The 15,780-nt window shown below is 41.6% G+C and overlaps 1 protein-coding gene and 1 long non-coding RNA gene across 3 annotated transcripts in view; both read right to left on the bottom strand.

Moving 5' to 3' along the window:
* The window catches only part of TPK1 (thiamin pyrophosphokinase 1), a 385,084-nt gene extending 380,118 nt beyond the window's left edge, over window positions 1-4,966 (bottom strand). For both annotated transcript variants that reach the window (XM_061996850.1, XM_061996851.1), the window contains exon 1: window positions 4,919-4,966. The gene's annotated coding sequence lies outside the window, so the exon portion shown is untranslated. The remainder of the gene's footprint in view (window positions 1-4,918) is intronic.
* On the bottom strand, window positions 4,964-14,692 carry LOC133625499 (uncharacterized). Its single transcript, XR_009818790.1, has 3 exons — window positions 14,585-14,692; window positions 9,228-9,405; window positions 4,964-5,123 (listed from the first exon to the last, which is right to left on the bottom strand). It is a non-coding gene; the product is annotated as an uncharacterized LOC133625499 (long non-coding RNA).
* Window positions 14,693-15,780: the final 1,088 nt, after the last annotated feature.

Raw genomic sequence — 15,780 nt, 5'->3', positions numbered from 1 at the left:
GGAGCTATGGTTTTGTATCTGTATTCTGTCTATTGATCTTTCATTTCAGTGGAGAACCTGGAAACTCATTTCCCAGGAACTATTCTGACTCTTGATTTTCATTTTACATTTCCTTTTTGAACTGGCCATCCTACTAGGGCTGTTTTCCCCAAAACACAGCTGCAGACCCTTGTACTGCAACAGATCTCCCAGGTGAGCTAGAAAGCTCAGGGTATCTTTTAGGCCAATCCCTTGGCCAGAGCAGGACTATTGTATGTCTATTCCTGACAAGTGTTTGCATAACCTCTGCTTAAGCTTTTCTAGCAATTGAGTCTCCACAGCACCCTTGAACACTTATTCCATTGTGTATCATTTTCTGTTGGCTTAGCCAAGAATGTCACTGACACTTGGATATGTGGTTGCAGTTATCCTCAAATATCAGTATTCTCTTCTCCTCAAAGGATGCATTCAAAGCTGCATACAGGACAAACTGTATTAGCTGCCCCTTATCGCTGCTTATATAGCAAAGATCCTTTGGCAACTGTCTGTTGCAAAAAGTCCTTTAGCATTCCTCTGGTCTCCTGCAGGAACCTCTGCAATTCTTCCCCTATTCAGCTCTTCAACTACTACAGTGCTGTGATGACTCTCAAAAACTTCTCCACAGCTGCTTCAGTTTCTACATTTACATTTCCAGAATTCACCTCTTACACCTTCAGTTTCTTTCTGAAGAGGAATTATCTCCAATTTCTCTTGTGTGATGAATAAGAACCTCATTAGAACGACTTCACTAAAGATTGATGTATTGCTTGCTCCTGTTTGTCCACTATGTATGTTGTTTTGCAGATCTACAGGCTGCAGGACAGTTTCCATTCTCCAAGTACACATTTTGTTTCATTTTCTAACTTAAGAGTTAAGTTAAAAGAGGGGGTTAAACAATCAAGGGCTCTGTCTCTAAGCTTTCTACCACAGTCCACCTGGTGACAGATCAAATGTAAAGGACTCTGCCCTGAAACTCAGCAAGGTCAAATAAGAGTGTGATTTTTCAGCTTTTTAAAGCATTCTGGGATCATTTTCTGCATTACTTTCCATAACACCATTGAGCTTGACTACTCTGGACCTAAAGTTACATACTTATGATCACATTCCTCTGAAACCCATTTTACCTCCTAACAATTGAATTGTCGTTATTTACCCATCATAACATTTCTTATGTACCATTGAGGAAAACCAGACATTGGGATTTCATCTCCAGAAGCCATTGGTTTTTTACTGATGCCACTTCTAGATAACAAAAATAATTGTTTAGAAGCCTATCACTCCTGTTTCATCAAACAGACTTTTGATAAAGGTGAGATTGTTGGCGGTTTTTTGCCTTCCTTCATACACATTTACACCAGGAATTATTGTCTTGCTCTCTTCTTCAAACATTTCCTATTTTACCACAGTTAACTCTTCTCCAAAGCCTTTGTTGCTGCTAGCACACAAGCTCGTGCACCAAGGTTCATTTTACAAATTATGAAGACTTCACTAGTATTTAAGCTGAAGTTCAATTTCTCACATCTAATTCCTTGGGTTAATTTCACAAAAAGCCTTCTTTTGCTTGTTGTGCAAGACTGCATCATGTATTCAGTCTTTCTCTACTGACTTTTCTAGATGATTTTGCTTCTTCCAAATATAATTGTCTAAACAGTGGAGACTGTTTAAATCTGATTGTCCAAGACAAAGGAAAAAAACCAATCTTCCAGCTTCTTCTGAACAAATGCAGATACATTATTTAGGCTTTCCTTGGAGTGGTTGATCTTGTTCCATTTCTGTACACTCACAGGAGTTTTAAGATTTATTTATCCAATGCATTAACATTTCTTGTTCCTTCCCCTCAAAAAACACAGCGTGTTTTGATTGTCTTCCTTAGCCTGCCAAATCTGCATTTGTCCTTTATGTAAAAGAAAGGTCTTTCTGATAGTCCTGTTCTCAGGCTGGGGCCACTGATTTCCACTTAGAAATTGTACAAGACAATGGCATGTTTGACATCCCTTTCAAATGTGTTAGGATGCATAAAAAGCTTTCTCTCTTTTTTCTGGTTCCCTCTGTCAATTAGCTAGCTTTCAGAAGCTTCATTCTTCCTTAGGACAGTGCATGCTTTCCCTCTCCTTTGCACAGTTCAGTAGCAACTCTGCTCCTGTTATCCCACTCCACTTATCCATCGCATTCCTGGACAGCCCTAGTTGCTCGGGGCCACCTGACTTGTTTCCACTTTACTACGTGGTGTCTTCCTTGTTTCAGTTTGAATAACACAATTTAGCACTTGGTAGTGGAAGAGAATAAGAAATCCAGAAGTCTACAAATATGAGGCATCCCTAATTAAATAAAAGATAAACCAACTTATAGGCGAATAAAGCTACTGTGCCACCAGCAGTCAAATTAAGCCACTGTTAGCAGGAATTCCTGTTTGACATGTTAATTCAGTTTCATGTGGTCAATTACAGGGCCAGGATAATAACTGAAGGCAACAATTGGGACCATACCCTAGGTGTTAAATTTCTTTCAGTGTTAATAAACTGCAGTGTCATAAAAACTTAAACAGGATTTTAACAGACATACTTCATTCTGTAAACTACACTTCACTTTTAGCATTATACCTTTAAGTCAAATAACTAAGACACCACATAAAAAAAAGGATACCCTTTGAGAAAGAACTGTTATTCATTATAATGCCCAATCACGGTTATTGTCTCTAAAAATCATTAAATAGTTGACAACAAATTTTAAATACTTTAAATGGAGACCTGTAAAGACTTCATATATTTAACTGTGTTTTCACAGGTCCCTTAAATACCAGCTAAATTGAGATAAAAACGTTTAGCTTCCACTTATGAGCAGGGTCAGAAACAGCAATTTATAGAAGAAAATCTCAGAGAGGAAAAAAACCCTTGTGTCAAGATTTAGGGAAGAAAGGACCATGATCAGCAGCTCGTTCACTCCTCATCCTCCCAAATGGGAGCTGGAAGGGCCTTCGGAGCCCACTAAGGACCAGGAGAGTTCACTCACACTGACCATCCCAGGGAAGAAAGCAAAAGTTAATCCCCCAATAACCAAAACCAGACAGATAACACCACTATGACAGAACACAACCTGCCCTTCCAGACTTCCTTCCTCCCACCCCTCCCCTCTGCCCTCACTCAGGGTCCCAATCCCGGTGGCAATCCCTCCTCCCCTCAGCGGCGCAGGGTTGGGAATGGCGGCTGCAGCCGGTCCCTCACCCATGGCTCCCGCCGCTTGTCTCACCTCAGGGCAGGCAGACTCCTCACCATGTCCCTGCTCCTGCACAGGGGCCCTCACACCTTGCAGTCCCACATGGGCCACCCTGACGTGTGTTCATCCCAAGGCTGTGGCTCCTCTTCCATCCCGTGTGTGTTTCTGCGGCCGGTGGGCACCAGCGCGGCCTGCGCCATGGCCGCCTCACACACAGGCTCCCGCACCAGAGCCCTCCGTGGGCGCAGGGGCACAGCTGCTCTGTCCCGCGGGCTGAGGGGGGTCTCCGGTCCAGCACTGCTCCTGCCTTCCCCACATGGTCCCCTCCATCTTGTCCCACCCTCCCATTCCCCTTCAGCTACACATTTCCCTCCTTAGTTAGCACTGGCAGAGGCACCAGATGAGCCCAGCGGGGCCACGGGTGGGTTCCCCTCAGAGCCCCTCAGGGGGAAGGTTCCAGAACGGCTTATGGGGCCCAGCACTGCAGCCCCCTCCCTGTCACCAAGCAAAAAGCAGCTCCACACAAACCCATCACAATAAGGCCAACACAAGCGCCACCAAAACCAAGCACGTCTTTTCTACCAAACTCTTTCTGGAAGCTTTCTCACATGTTTTCAAACTGTTTCTAGTTAAAACCCATTCCTTCAGTGAACCTGCAGCCAGAACTTGAATGGCTGGAACAGAACACAGGTCAGAATGCGAGAGGTGTATTTCATTCACGTCAAACGCTGAGTGCGTACTGAGCTGCTGAACGCAGCAGGAGCCTTCTGTTTGCAAGAAGCAAATGGACAGTTTTTCTAAAGGAATTTAGCAGGAAAATAAAATGTGATCATCTTCACATCACTTCTTCCTTCCTTGCCTGAGACCTCTCTCTTCCTTGCACTTCCTATTCTTTTACATTTCCATGTTGAACAGAATCTGGGAGTTGTGTTGAGTCTCTCGTCTTTCCGTTCAAGGTGACTCAAGCTCCATCCAAATTGCTTACTGAAACAATCTAGGCCTGTCTATTAATCTGCTTCAAATACATGGCCTGGAAATAGTTCTGAGGAAAGCGATCTATTAATTGTATCGATCCTCATTTGGCTGTTTATATTTTCCCCAGATGGGTACTGTTTAAGGTTTTGTTAGATCCAAGTCCCACGTGCCAGTGTCACACTTTGGGATGCATTTGCATTTTGTGATTCAGACCCACCTCTTGTTCTGACAGAAAAGTGTTTGGCTTTAAGTCACTTGCTCTTATTCTAGAAAATCCCCATTAAAACAATAATTAAACTATCTTTGTTTTAAACACGGCTTTAAATGCCAAGCTTTGCTCCTACTTGCCTACGTGGAGATCCCTTCAGGGATGGCTGTTATTTACCCAACCTGTTAATTCCTCCTAAAATACCTAAACCAATTAAAACATTTTGGATGATCACGTTTTTTACTACTAAAAATTTCCAAGAGGCACAAGCTCAATTTTGTTTTACTTTGGGTGATATCAAGATTTTGTATGTCGTAATGTGAAGGAAGGTCAGGCACAGTTTTTTCCATCCAGGTAAAAGGAGCTCTCACTAATGTGAGATATTATTTGGAGTGAGCCTGACAGCCTAGGCTTTGGATTTTAATAGTTATCAAACTCTTCTTTATTCTCCCACTTTCCTCATCAAACACTGATTATGCATTTCACATTTTGCAGTGTACTCACAGCTTTCCCAGTTCTCGTAGGCAGCAGGGCACTAACGGCTGTCACTTCTTAGGGCGATGGCAGTGCAAGAAGGAAAACACGATGACACTTGCAGAAAAGGTTACAAACCTTGCTCTCTGCTAAGTGTTCCAAATGTCAGCCTGATCAAGGAGCTCAGAGGAGGTGCATCTTCCACTCCAATTTACCACGTTTGGTTTTAAATAACCTGTCAGACAGATATAATTCAGAAGAAAGACCCCCCCAAACCTGGTTTCTTTACTCTGCTAGTTGCATGAAATGGTTTTTTCCTATTCACTAATAATAATAACCCAAATAAAATATACTAGACAGCATTCTCGTTATTTCTATCAGCTTCTTTTTCTCCCCTGCCACAGGAAAGGCTTAGTCTTATGTTTCATTCCAAATCATATCAGATGTCTGAACTTTTTGCATACACTTTAGCTCTGATGTGTAAACTTGATGTTTTCAGCTGCAAGTGATATAGTATCTGCCAAACAGAAATCTCTTTCTGACCCCTTTTTTACTACCCTACAGTGCAAACAGCAATAACCACACTGTAATTACACATTAGCACCATGGTGTATGTGTAGGGATAAAATAAGAAAGATGCAACTGGTTTTGTGCTTCAGCAAATTTACCACCAGTTGAAAAAACTCTACTAAATGTTTATTTGTCCTCTCTGTTATTTCCTTCCACTTTGGTGCTTTAACAACATGTAAAGAGAACAATTTAGCTTTTTTTAAGCAAAAAAAAACACAAATCATTTTTGGTGATTATAGAACTTGTGTTTTGATCCTTAAAATAAAAACAGAGCTTTGTAAACATTTTGTGTGTGAATACCTTGTATTACTAGAGGCATAGCCTCTCCATCTACCGTGCTGCAATACCCTTTGCTTTGCTTTTCTTACCTCTTGTAGCAAGCTGGCTTTTTGGAGCTCTGTTTATTGTCAGTGGGATAGAATCTCAGCAATACAGCTGTCTGGAACACAAAGAGGAGTAAACCACCTGAAGATGCTCTTTCTAGTTTGGAAGTTGGAATTCATATATAATTTGAAGTCAGTTGCCACAAAGGATGTTGCTGATTTAAAGCTATTTCGTTTTTCACAAAACCCACAGATGGTTTTACCCAGCTCTGACGGATATTCAGCAAAACCAATCGTGCCATCTTTTCCTTAACCGAGTCTCAGAAGGGACTGATTGCTTTCTCCTTAGAAACATATCTAACAGTGTTCTCTAAAAGCAGTTCTGGTTCAGATTCTGTCATGCTTTTTCATCAAGTCCAGGCCTCAAAGACAATGTGTGTGTGCCATGTTTCCACCAACATTTAGATACTGCTCCCAACTGTGCCTTGCATTTCCTACACAGATGCTTCTCCTGTTCTCCTTGGTGACTTTTGAGGAAACTCAATTGTCTTTTGTGACTAGGGTGTAACTGTGGAGTTCCCCAGCTGGGTAAACCCCCAGGCAGAATGCAGGCATGCACATCTGCCTCCTCCTGGATGTTTGTCACTTACCATGCCTGCTGTCAGGTCACAGGTACTATGGACTGGAAATGGCTATCACAAGAGTCTCTTCAAATGTCTTTCACATCCAATGTGTATGTGCATTGTGGCCATTCACCAGAGGTTTCATGCTTTTACTGCTGGGCTAGGTTGCCACACATCCAAAAGTCTGACAAACAATTGAATATAAGTTTTCTGGATCTATGAAGAGGAGGTAGCTGGGAAAGATCAGGTAGCCATAGAGTTCCCAGCTCCTCAGATGATGATGAACTGAATGCTTTTATATGTATACACTGCAAAGAGAAAATAAGTGATTCTCTTCTTCCTCACACTCCCACAGCAAAGTGGAAAAGAGAAGAGAGGCACATTTTATGTCTAGAATTAGCTAGGTCATTGCATAGAAACACCTGCACAGGCAGCCCAGGAGTCCCCAAGGGAGCAGTTTTTAAGGCATCATCTCCCAAATGCAGAAGGGATTGGAAAGAAGAAATAGGTAAAAAGGAAGAGGTAAATATACAGCATGTATCTGATTGTCAGTGTACAAAGTGCTAAGAAAGGAAGTCAGAGAAGGGCTTTGATGAGCAATGAGGACAAGAGTGAGGTGCAGCTGCTGAGAGTCTGAGGCCTCGCAGATGCTTTCCAACAGCATGTGTGTGCTCTGAGCTCACCTTGTGTCAAGGCAAAGCATTTTTTTGCAATGTTAAATTCTGCTGGTTATCATATAATTTCCCTAAACTTGTGGATTATGAAAAACTAGAGCTAGAAACAACTGATGGAAGATTAGTGTGACTCTCGGTACACTATATAGCACATACCTTTTTCTCTGATTATTCACACTTTTGGCAAAGATAAGCTGCTTATCTGTGCAATAAGCTTGATTCCAGACTTTTTAATCATATAATTGCTTTTCTCTTTCACCAGAGAAAGTGTTGTTCCAAATTATATCAGTTTGTTGTATTTTATATTAGTCCCACTAGGATATTTTGCCATTCACACGGAGCAAATACACATACCCACACTGTGTCATAAAACAGCTGGATTCTGTCACTTAACCAAACTGGCTTCATTGACTCCAGTGGAGAGGACAGAATCAAGCTCAATTTATGTATATATAAGTTTAAGTATATATATGTATGTACACACACACTCTAGATATATAGTTATGGATTTTTAAACATCAAATCTAGTTGGCGTGGTTTTTTTGTTTTGTTTGGGTTTCTTTTTTAATATAAAGAAGAGAGAAATCTGATCACCTACATTTTATACCACACTGAAAAATGTTTGCTGGAGTATACAAGTGTGTGGTAAGGGACATTAAAACATAATAACACAGTGGGCCAACTCATACCAATTGCTTCACAGTGGGACTATTGTCATTCAAGTACAAGTACTAAGTTAAAGGGCAATAAATAGTATATTAGGTCCATTATTGCAGGCATTTTAGCTACAGTAATATCTACTGGAATTACTTGTGTTGTTATTAAAATAGATGATATGTTGGTAGCTGTGAGCAAAGCAGGAACACGAACAGTTTGTTTCTGAATGAAGCATTATTCCACATCTTTTGCTCTGTAGGATTTCAAATGAGTGGGCAAATGAATAAGAAGGTAGAGAAAACTTTGTCTGCAAAACTGGGCAAATGAATAAGAAGGTAGAGAAAACTTTGTCTGCAAAACCTGAGACAAGGGATCGCAGAGACTGTGTAATAGTTATCACAAAATGCAACCAGGCCCCAGGCAACAGGAGCTGGAGGGCTGGTGGAAAAGGAAGAGGGGGAAAAATGCTGAGACACACGGGTGGAAGAGTGAAACCTTAACAGTGAGTTTTGCATTTGCAGATCATAGAATGTGCTGAAGATTCTTCAGAGTGTCTGCTGGGAAATGCAAACCTTGATGGTGGTTTTGCTAAGTGTATCAAAGCTTATATTTCATTGTAAAACATATGAACATATAGGAAGAGAGTGTCAAGCCTGCCCTGCAGCTTCTGAGCAGGAGCAAAGGGATTCCTAATACAGCATTAAGCTGGTTGAACCCAGCGCTGCTGTTTGTGTACAAGCCTCTTGTTTTTCTGAGGGGATTTGTGACCACAGTGGCATACTTAATTTAATGTCAAGACATAATACTTTAGCACTCTCCCTTCAAAAGCTGTAAGAGAAATAAACCTAAAGGCTAGATCTCAGCTTCTGGGCTTGCCAGCATCACAGATACAGCAGAGGGAAAGCTTCCATTAGAAAAGGAGGCCCAAAGTTTCAGTTAGCTGAACCTAAACATTTTCTTTTGCTAGTAATCTGTGGCTATAATACTATGCATGGATCACAGCTTCGATTTTCATTTGTCTATCTGCAAAAGATTGATGAGAGCTGTCATCGGTAAGGAAGAAAAATTGTTCTGATTCTGGATAAGTGTACAGCACATCTTGAGATTTCCTGAGAAATGTATCATTTTCTCACCATTTAAGGTCATCTATTTAATCCAAGAAATAGGCTGTGGAATATACTAGAATCTCAAGCAGTGGCAGAAGGAAAAGAATTGGTGATTTGCTCAATAACCCAGAACAACTGGCCCAGGAGCACTGGCAATTGCATGTTGGATTATGTTGTTAAAAAAGATGGAAATACACAACAGTCAAGAAGTCTTTTAGACTAAGATCTACTTTGTGCTTAGAAAGTCAAGAAGTCTTTTAGACTAAGATCTACCTTGTGCTTTAGATCACAAGATCTACCTTGTGCTTCTAAAAGACACTTTTAGACTGAGTGCAAACTACAGCTAACACAAATTTTGTACCAAAATAGAAGCACAGCTACCTTACCTGTGCAGAAGCCACAAAATTCACCGTCTCTCCTCAGCCAGGCGGTTGTCATCAGAGACATCTCTCACTCTGCATCTCCACGTGGTCCTCATGCCTGGGGAAGCTACGACTGGAGAAGGAAGGGCTCTGTGGTGTCTCCTCCTGGCATCTGTCAAGCTGTCCCTGGCATCTGACAAGCCTGCAGATGATTATCAAGAATAAGAAGGTAAATGTGGGGAATAAATCCCCATCAGACAAGAGGAGTCTAATGACCTAAGCTGGCAAGCAGCACTCAGCACCGCTATGCAAGGATGAGGGGTTGGATCAGCGACAGGGCTACGGATGGTTTGTAGCGCTGGCTGTCATCCATGGAGCTGCCTGAGGCTGCTGCTCTGCAAGAGCATCTCAAACTGCCTTTGGTTCATCCTCAGAATAAACACCTGTGAATTTGCAGTCAAGTACAAATTCTGATTTTGGCTGGGATGGAGTTAATTTTCTCTGCAGTAGATGCACAGGGCTGTGCTTTGGGTTTAGTGGGAGAACAATGTTGATAACACTGATGGTTTAGTTGTTGCTGGGTAGCACCCTAAGTGAAGGACTTTTCAGTTTCCTATGGTCTGCCAGTGAGGAGGGGCACAAGAAGATGGGAGGAAGCATGGCCTGGGGTGCTGACCTCAACTAACCAAAGGGCTTTTCCATACCATGGGAGTCATGTCCAGCAAAGAAACAGGGGAGCTGGCCAGGAGGCATCAGTCAGCGGGTGGGGAAGCAACTGCATTGGGCATCACTTGTCTTGTGTGGGGTCTATTTCTCTCTCTTTTTGTTGTATATATTTTAATTGTAATTATTGTAATTATATTTTACTTGCCTCAAACCCATGGATTTTACTTTTTTGGTCTTTTTCTCTATTCTCCTCCCCTTCCCACTGAGGGCTGGTGGGGGTGGTGGGCATGTGTGTGGAGCTTACTTGCCTGCTGAGGTTAGACCATGACAAGGGAGTAAACAACAGAAAATAACAACAAGCACTTTCAAGAGTAAAATGACTCCACTGAAGTGTTTTGTATTTGTGAGTACAGTCTATTATTTTATGAGTCTTTACAACTCCTCCTATGATATAAAAAGCCAAAGGAGCATCACGTCCTTCTTGACTTGAACAATATTTCAGTTCTGTGTTTTCTTCTCACAGTAAACAGCTGCTTAATCCAATCAGCCCTGGCTGATTAGATCCACTTCTATAGGGCAAAAAAACTCCACAAATCTAAAAATAACCTTCACCTGACACTTAAAGGCACAGTAGTGTGTCTTTGGATATTCTGTCTTCAAGGAAGCTATTCAACATCAGATGAATCCATTATTAACCCATAACTGTTTGCTATGTAGAAGTGTACAGGAGGTGCCAGTTGTGTCTCTGATACAGCCATATGGAAGTTCCTAATCTGGGAAATTACTTTTGTAACTCTTAGTAGTGGGCTAGAATTAGCATAGCTTTGCTCTTTTGGCAAGTTAAAATATGTGAATATTGGAAATATTAGAAAGCCACTCTGAAAAGATGAGAAGAAAACTCAAAAATAAACCAGCAGGATGAGCAAAACACCCAATATCTGAAGATGTTTGGTCTTTATAGATGATGTCAGGGATGCGAGGCACTCATAGTCTTTTAAGCATTGGGAAATAGCACTTATCAGCTTGCTGTTAGGAAACAGCTTTATTAGCCCAAATACTGGGAACTGTAACCACCACAACTGTGTCTGTGAGCCTGCAATCTTGTTTTATCTGCCATCTTCAACTGAAGTGCTAAAAAGCCACTGGCCTTCACCAGTCATGGGCAGAAAGCTCAGATGCTCAGCCCACCATGCTGTGCATGTGGCACAGGGAAACAAGAAGCTCCTAGGATTTCCTACCAAAGAGAGAACAAGCTTCAAGGGTGGATTTGTAGTGCTCTGAGGTCAGGTAACTGCAGGTTTCTTAACCCAAGTGTAGGGTACAACAAAGCAACAAAAGGCAGCTGATGAAACACTGCAAAATCCTTTCAACAGTGGCTTTTCAGATTAGATTTGTAATGAGATTTGTAGCTGGCCACTCATTCCTGTCTTGTCAGAACTAAGTGACTACTTCAGTGGTTGCTAATTGCTTCCAGCAGTTGTGTGTAGCACAGCATTGCAAAAGCACAGAAAGCCTGGGATTTTAAGAGAAGGAAGGATTTCCCTGCTTAAAATGAAAGGAGGCTGAGGGTTATATGTAACTTATTTGTATCTCCAAAAAAAGCAAAACCAAACAAATAATAGCAGGGGCAAAGATTAATTCCTTATCCTGAGATTCTGGTTATTACTGCTTACAATAAAAGACCAAGTCCTGAAACATTTGTTCACTCCTTCTCACCCTCACTCAAAGCTGCCATTGAACACTAATGATCTGGAGGGTCCTGTTGCCTTTCATGGCTCCTTGCTTGCCCCTGTAATACAGTACAAAGCTTGCATTTTTGCCTGCCTACATTCACAGCCCTAGATGTTAAAAAGCGGTGGGGGGAGCTGGACAGCTCACTCATGCAGAGCAAACACAAGGACTGTTTGTTGCTAATTGGAATGGGTAAATAATTACTTGATAATTAGTGATTATTGACAATTCAAAGAGACTGAACAATTGAAGGGGAAGGAGAGGTCTCTGTAGGAGTGTTTGGAACTAAATCTATTGTCAACTAAATAGATAGTTTATAGGAGAGTTTAAATTGTCAGTGTCACAACATGTTTTTAAACTGAAAATACAGTTGCTTGGAGATCATTTTCATTGTATGGGAACACATCATTTTGTGATGAAACTATAGTTCAGAAAAATGACATTTTGAGTTGAGCCATTTGGCCTTAAATACCTGTCTGTTCAAACTACCTTTTCAAGAAGTCCAGCGTGCCAGAGTCACTCTTAGGTTCATTGAAACACAACGCTCTCATTAAACTGGCATCAGGTGCCTTTTTGTTCTCACCTATATGCCTGAACTTGTGAACAATTATTCCCATCTTCAGCCAGTCCTCTTTGTGATAGAATGGCAGCCACTTGCATCCCCTGACTGATGGCAACAGAAGACATTAGCACCTTCTGAAGTCAGGTTGGACACTTATTCAGACACTAGCAGACAAACTAGAGTAATTCTCTTCCTGTAACTACAGAAACACAATTGTGGTCGAATAAAACCACACCAGAACAAGTCCATTTGCTGTAACATTCATGCCTTTGCATTTACTTGTTTGCCTTGCAGACTCCTTCAGGATGATGTATCCATTTGCTAAACACGTGAAGGATGCAAGACAAAAGTGACAGCACTTCCAGGCAACTTTACACCACGCCAGTTCGAAGCCCCCTTAATAATTCTCTTCATTTGCTAGTTTTAAAGTTGCCCATTTTATTACACATGAAGAGCTTTCTTCTCCCTGTTTACACTTCTTTAGGAGAGCCAGCCACACCTCAGGAGGGGCTCTAGACATTTTGTTTTTCCCTAAAGAAATACTCTATTGTTGAGAACTGTTAAAGAGCTAACTGGAGACAGGTTATTTTTTAAAGCCACGTGAATGTAGAGCAGTGATTTACAGGTGTCACCTACCATACTCTATCTTTCAAATCAACTCTGTCACTTCCTTTAAATTTGCACTGCAAATTCATGCTATTACCCACTTTGCTGAAGCAGTTAGCCAATACAGCCTGGCAAAGTTGTTCCTGTTAAGATGAAAAATAGATTATAGAAGTCAGGTATATCATTTGGTGTAATCTTATTTATTTACAGAAAATAAGCACAAAGTGCAGGTTCCTTGAGCAGAGCAGGAAAAACAAACAGCAGGTAGTGCAATGGCTCAGATGAAACCCACATCTGCTGCTCAAGCAGGCTCCATGGTTCAAGGAGTCTCTGTTTCCCCTCAAGACAATTCTCTTGTTTCCTTCCTTGACTCCCCTGCCCCACCTCCAGCACCACCAGCATCAAAAGATCCCAGGTCTGCAAAGCCCTTGGTCAGGGTGGTTTAGCTTTGAGAGAGGCAGCTGCTACTCAGAATCCCTCAGTTTATTGCCCATTCATTTATTTTTAGGAGATTTTCAAAATCAAGAACATGTTGTCTTCCTTTTTGCTGACTTGTAGAGGAAAGGGGGTGCTGTCTTAGAGCCTTGTCAATGGTCTCTGTCAATATCCAGGTAGCAGTGTTTCTATTCTGGTGAGACCAGCTCCACCCTACAGTTCCCTTCACAGCCTTCTCTCTTGTTCTATTTGCAGTTCTCAGATTGAAAATTACTTGCAATTAAGGGCTGTGAGGGACATTTGCCCTACATGGTCTTTATTCTTACTGAGTAGTGTTACTTCATAGGAAGTATTAACTACAGCAACCTATAATGAAAACCTATTTCCTTGCAGGAGAAGCAAAAACCCAACCAAAACTCCCAAAAATCCTCCAACAAACTCCAGGAAAAACACACAAACAAACTCAACCAACCAACAACAAACTAAACAAAACCCCTCAACAACCTAACTCAAACCCCCCACACAATTTCTATCCATTCAAAGTGTTAGTTTGATGCACCAGAGGCAGAAAATACGGCTCAAAGGAACTCAGAGATGAAGGCTCAGTGAAAGGCAGTGGACAAGAATCCAGAGCAAATGGTGAGGGAATTAAAAGGGAAGAAAAGAAAGAGAAAAGGCTGGTGCTGAAGTGAGGAAAGAAGATACAGGGTAGCTGCAGAAGTTGATAAGGGAATGAAAACTTGTGAAAGCAATAGAAGAGATGTGCATGTACCACAAGACTAAATAATAAGAGAAGCTGTAAGAGCAGCAGAGGAATAAAAACCCTGAGTAGTACAAGCACAAAACTTGTTGCTGAATTGGGAGAGGGGATGTATGGTGTGAGCTTATGAAACCAGCTAAGGACAAAATACTGAAAGGTGGGTGAGAAAGCAACAGAGACAGGAGTAAACAGAATGATAAAAGAAATGAATGGATTTGATGTGCTGTGGGTTAGGAGACATCCCTCATCTTATCTCCAGACTGAAAGCAATACGCTTGTTTACTGTGAGGAGCACAGGCACAGCAGGTTCCTATTGTAGGGGGTTGTGGGGAACAAAAACTGAGCATGACTTTCTGTAAATGATACTTGCATGTCTGATGTCTGCAGCAGTTCCTCTAAGACTTACAGTAAATAGATAAAAGTTATCCAAAAAAGGGAAAATTGAAGTGATCAATACTGTTTAGAATAATTTTCCTTTCCAGACTGGACAAGTTGTCTCAGTCTTCCCTGTCATTTTATTATTACACAGTCTACTGCAGTGTTGTTACTGCTGTCTACAATCAGAGATTGAGGTAAGCAGGGGAAAGCATCCAGTTAACCACCAAAGAAGTGTTTACTCACCTGAAAGCCTGCAAGCTTCCACAAGTCGTTCAGAAAATCAGTTTAGACATCATTCTGAATACATAAATACCAATTTGCACAGGAAACATCCCCTTTAGAGACACTGAGGCTCTCACACAACTGCCAGGCTGAAAAAGCCGAGACTTGAGTCTGGTTTGCTAGAAATGTGTTTCACATCTCAGAGAGAAATAAACATTCATGTAGGAAACTCGGCATGATTGCACTTGTTTAAATGCTGCTTATACAAAGGACACTTTTTCCTGTTTATACAAGAGATAAAGATGTCCAGTGACGAGCCAAATTACATCCTCTTACTCTGGAGAAGTTACAGAAAGAACTTTTTTACCCACACTCTGCTCACAAGTCTAATGGAACCGAAAATCAACAAAAACAAGACAAAAAAGAAACTCTGTCCTTACCAGAACCAATTCCAGCTGCTGAATGACTAACCACGAGGAGCAGTCTCAGCTGGAGAGAGCGAGTTACATTAAGGAAAGGAAGCACAGGTGCTTTGTAGCGGGAGAGGAAAATTCTTCAGGTATGTAGCCCAAAGATGATGTTCAATTTTGCTTCCAAAAAAAGAACATTCCCAGACTGTGAATGGCTCTGAGGTGTAGTGAGATGCCCTGAGGAAATAGAAATGTTTTGGTTTAAAGTCCTTTCCTGAAGACAAGCATTTACCCTTAGCAATTAAGAATCAGCAGCAGCCAGCTTTGTAATATCTTTGGGTGGTTTGATAACACGCCCAGGAGAAAGGCCCCGATGTATTAAAACAGAGAGATGTGCAGTAGGGCATCACTGTTATCACAACTGTAGGATAAAAGCTGTAAGAGTCTTTCCATTTTTAGTTCATAAAGCTAGGCATAGTGTTTGCAATTATTCAAGCTTTCCTCCTCTGAAAGCTGTGGGAGAAAGTGGGCTGAGCTTTAGGCTACCTAAAAGTAGATGAGACTGGATGAGACCACACCTCAAGTCTGAGCCAGAGGAACACCGACTAGGCTCTACAGGTTTCTACTGTTAAAAGAGTCTGCCAAAGGAGAAAAATGGACATAACATAATGTAAGAGCAATAAAAACTGTCTTGGGTGACTGAGAGCATGCAAGGGAGGAGGAAGCAGGTGAGTGACACGAGATGTGCCACGTGCTTCTGTCCCAGTTTTCCAGCTTTGCACCAGCAAATGCAAGAAGTGAGAGCAC

The sequence above is a fragment of the Colius striatus genome, chromosome 5, assembly GCF_028858725.1.
Source record: "Colius striatus isolate bColStr4 chromosome 5, bColStr4.1.hap1, whole genome shotgun sequence".
Classification (NCBI taxonomy): Eukaryota; Metazoa; Chordata; class Aves; order Coliiformes; family Coliidae; genus Colius; species Colius striatus.
This window is presented reverse-complemented; position numbering and strand designations above follow the sequence as displayed.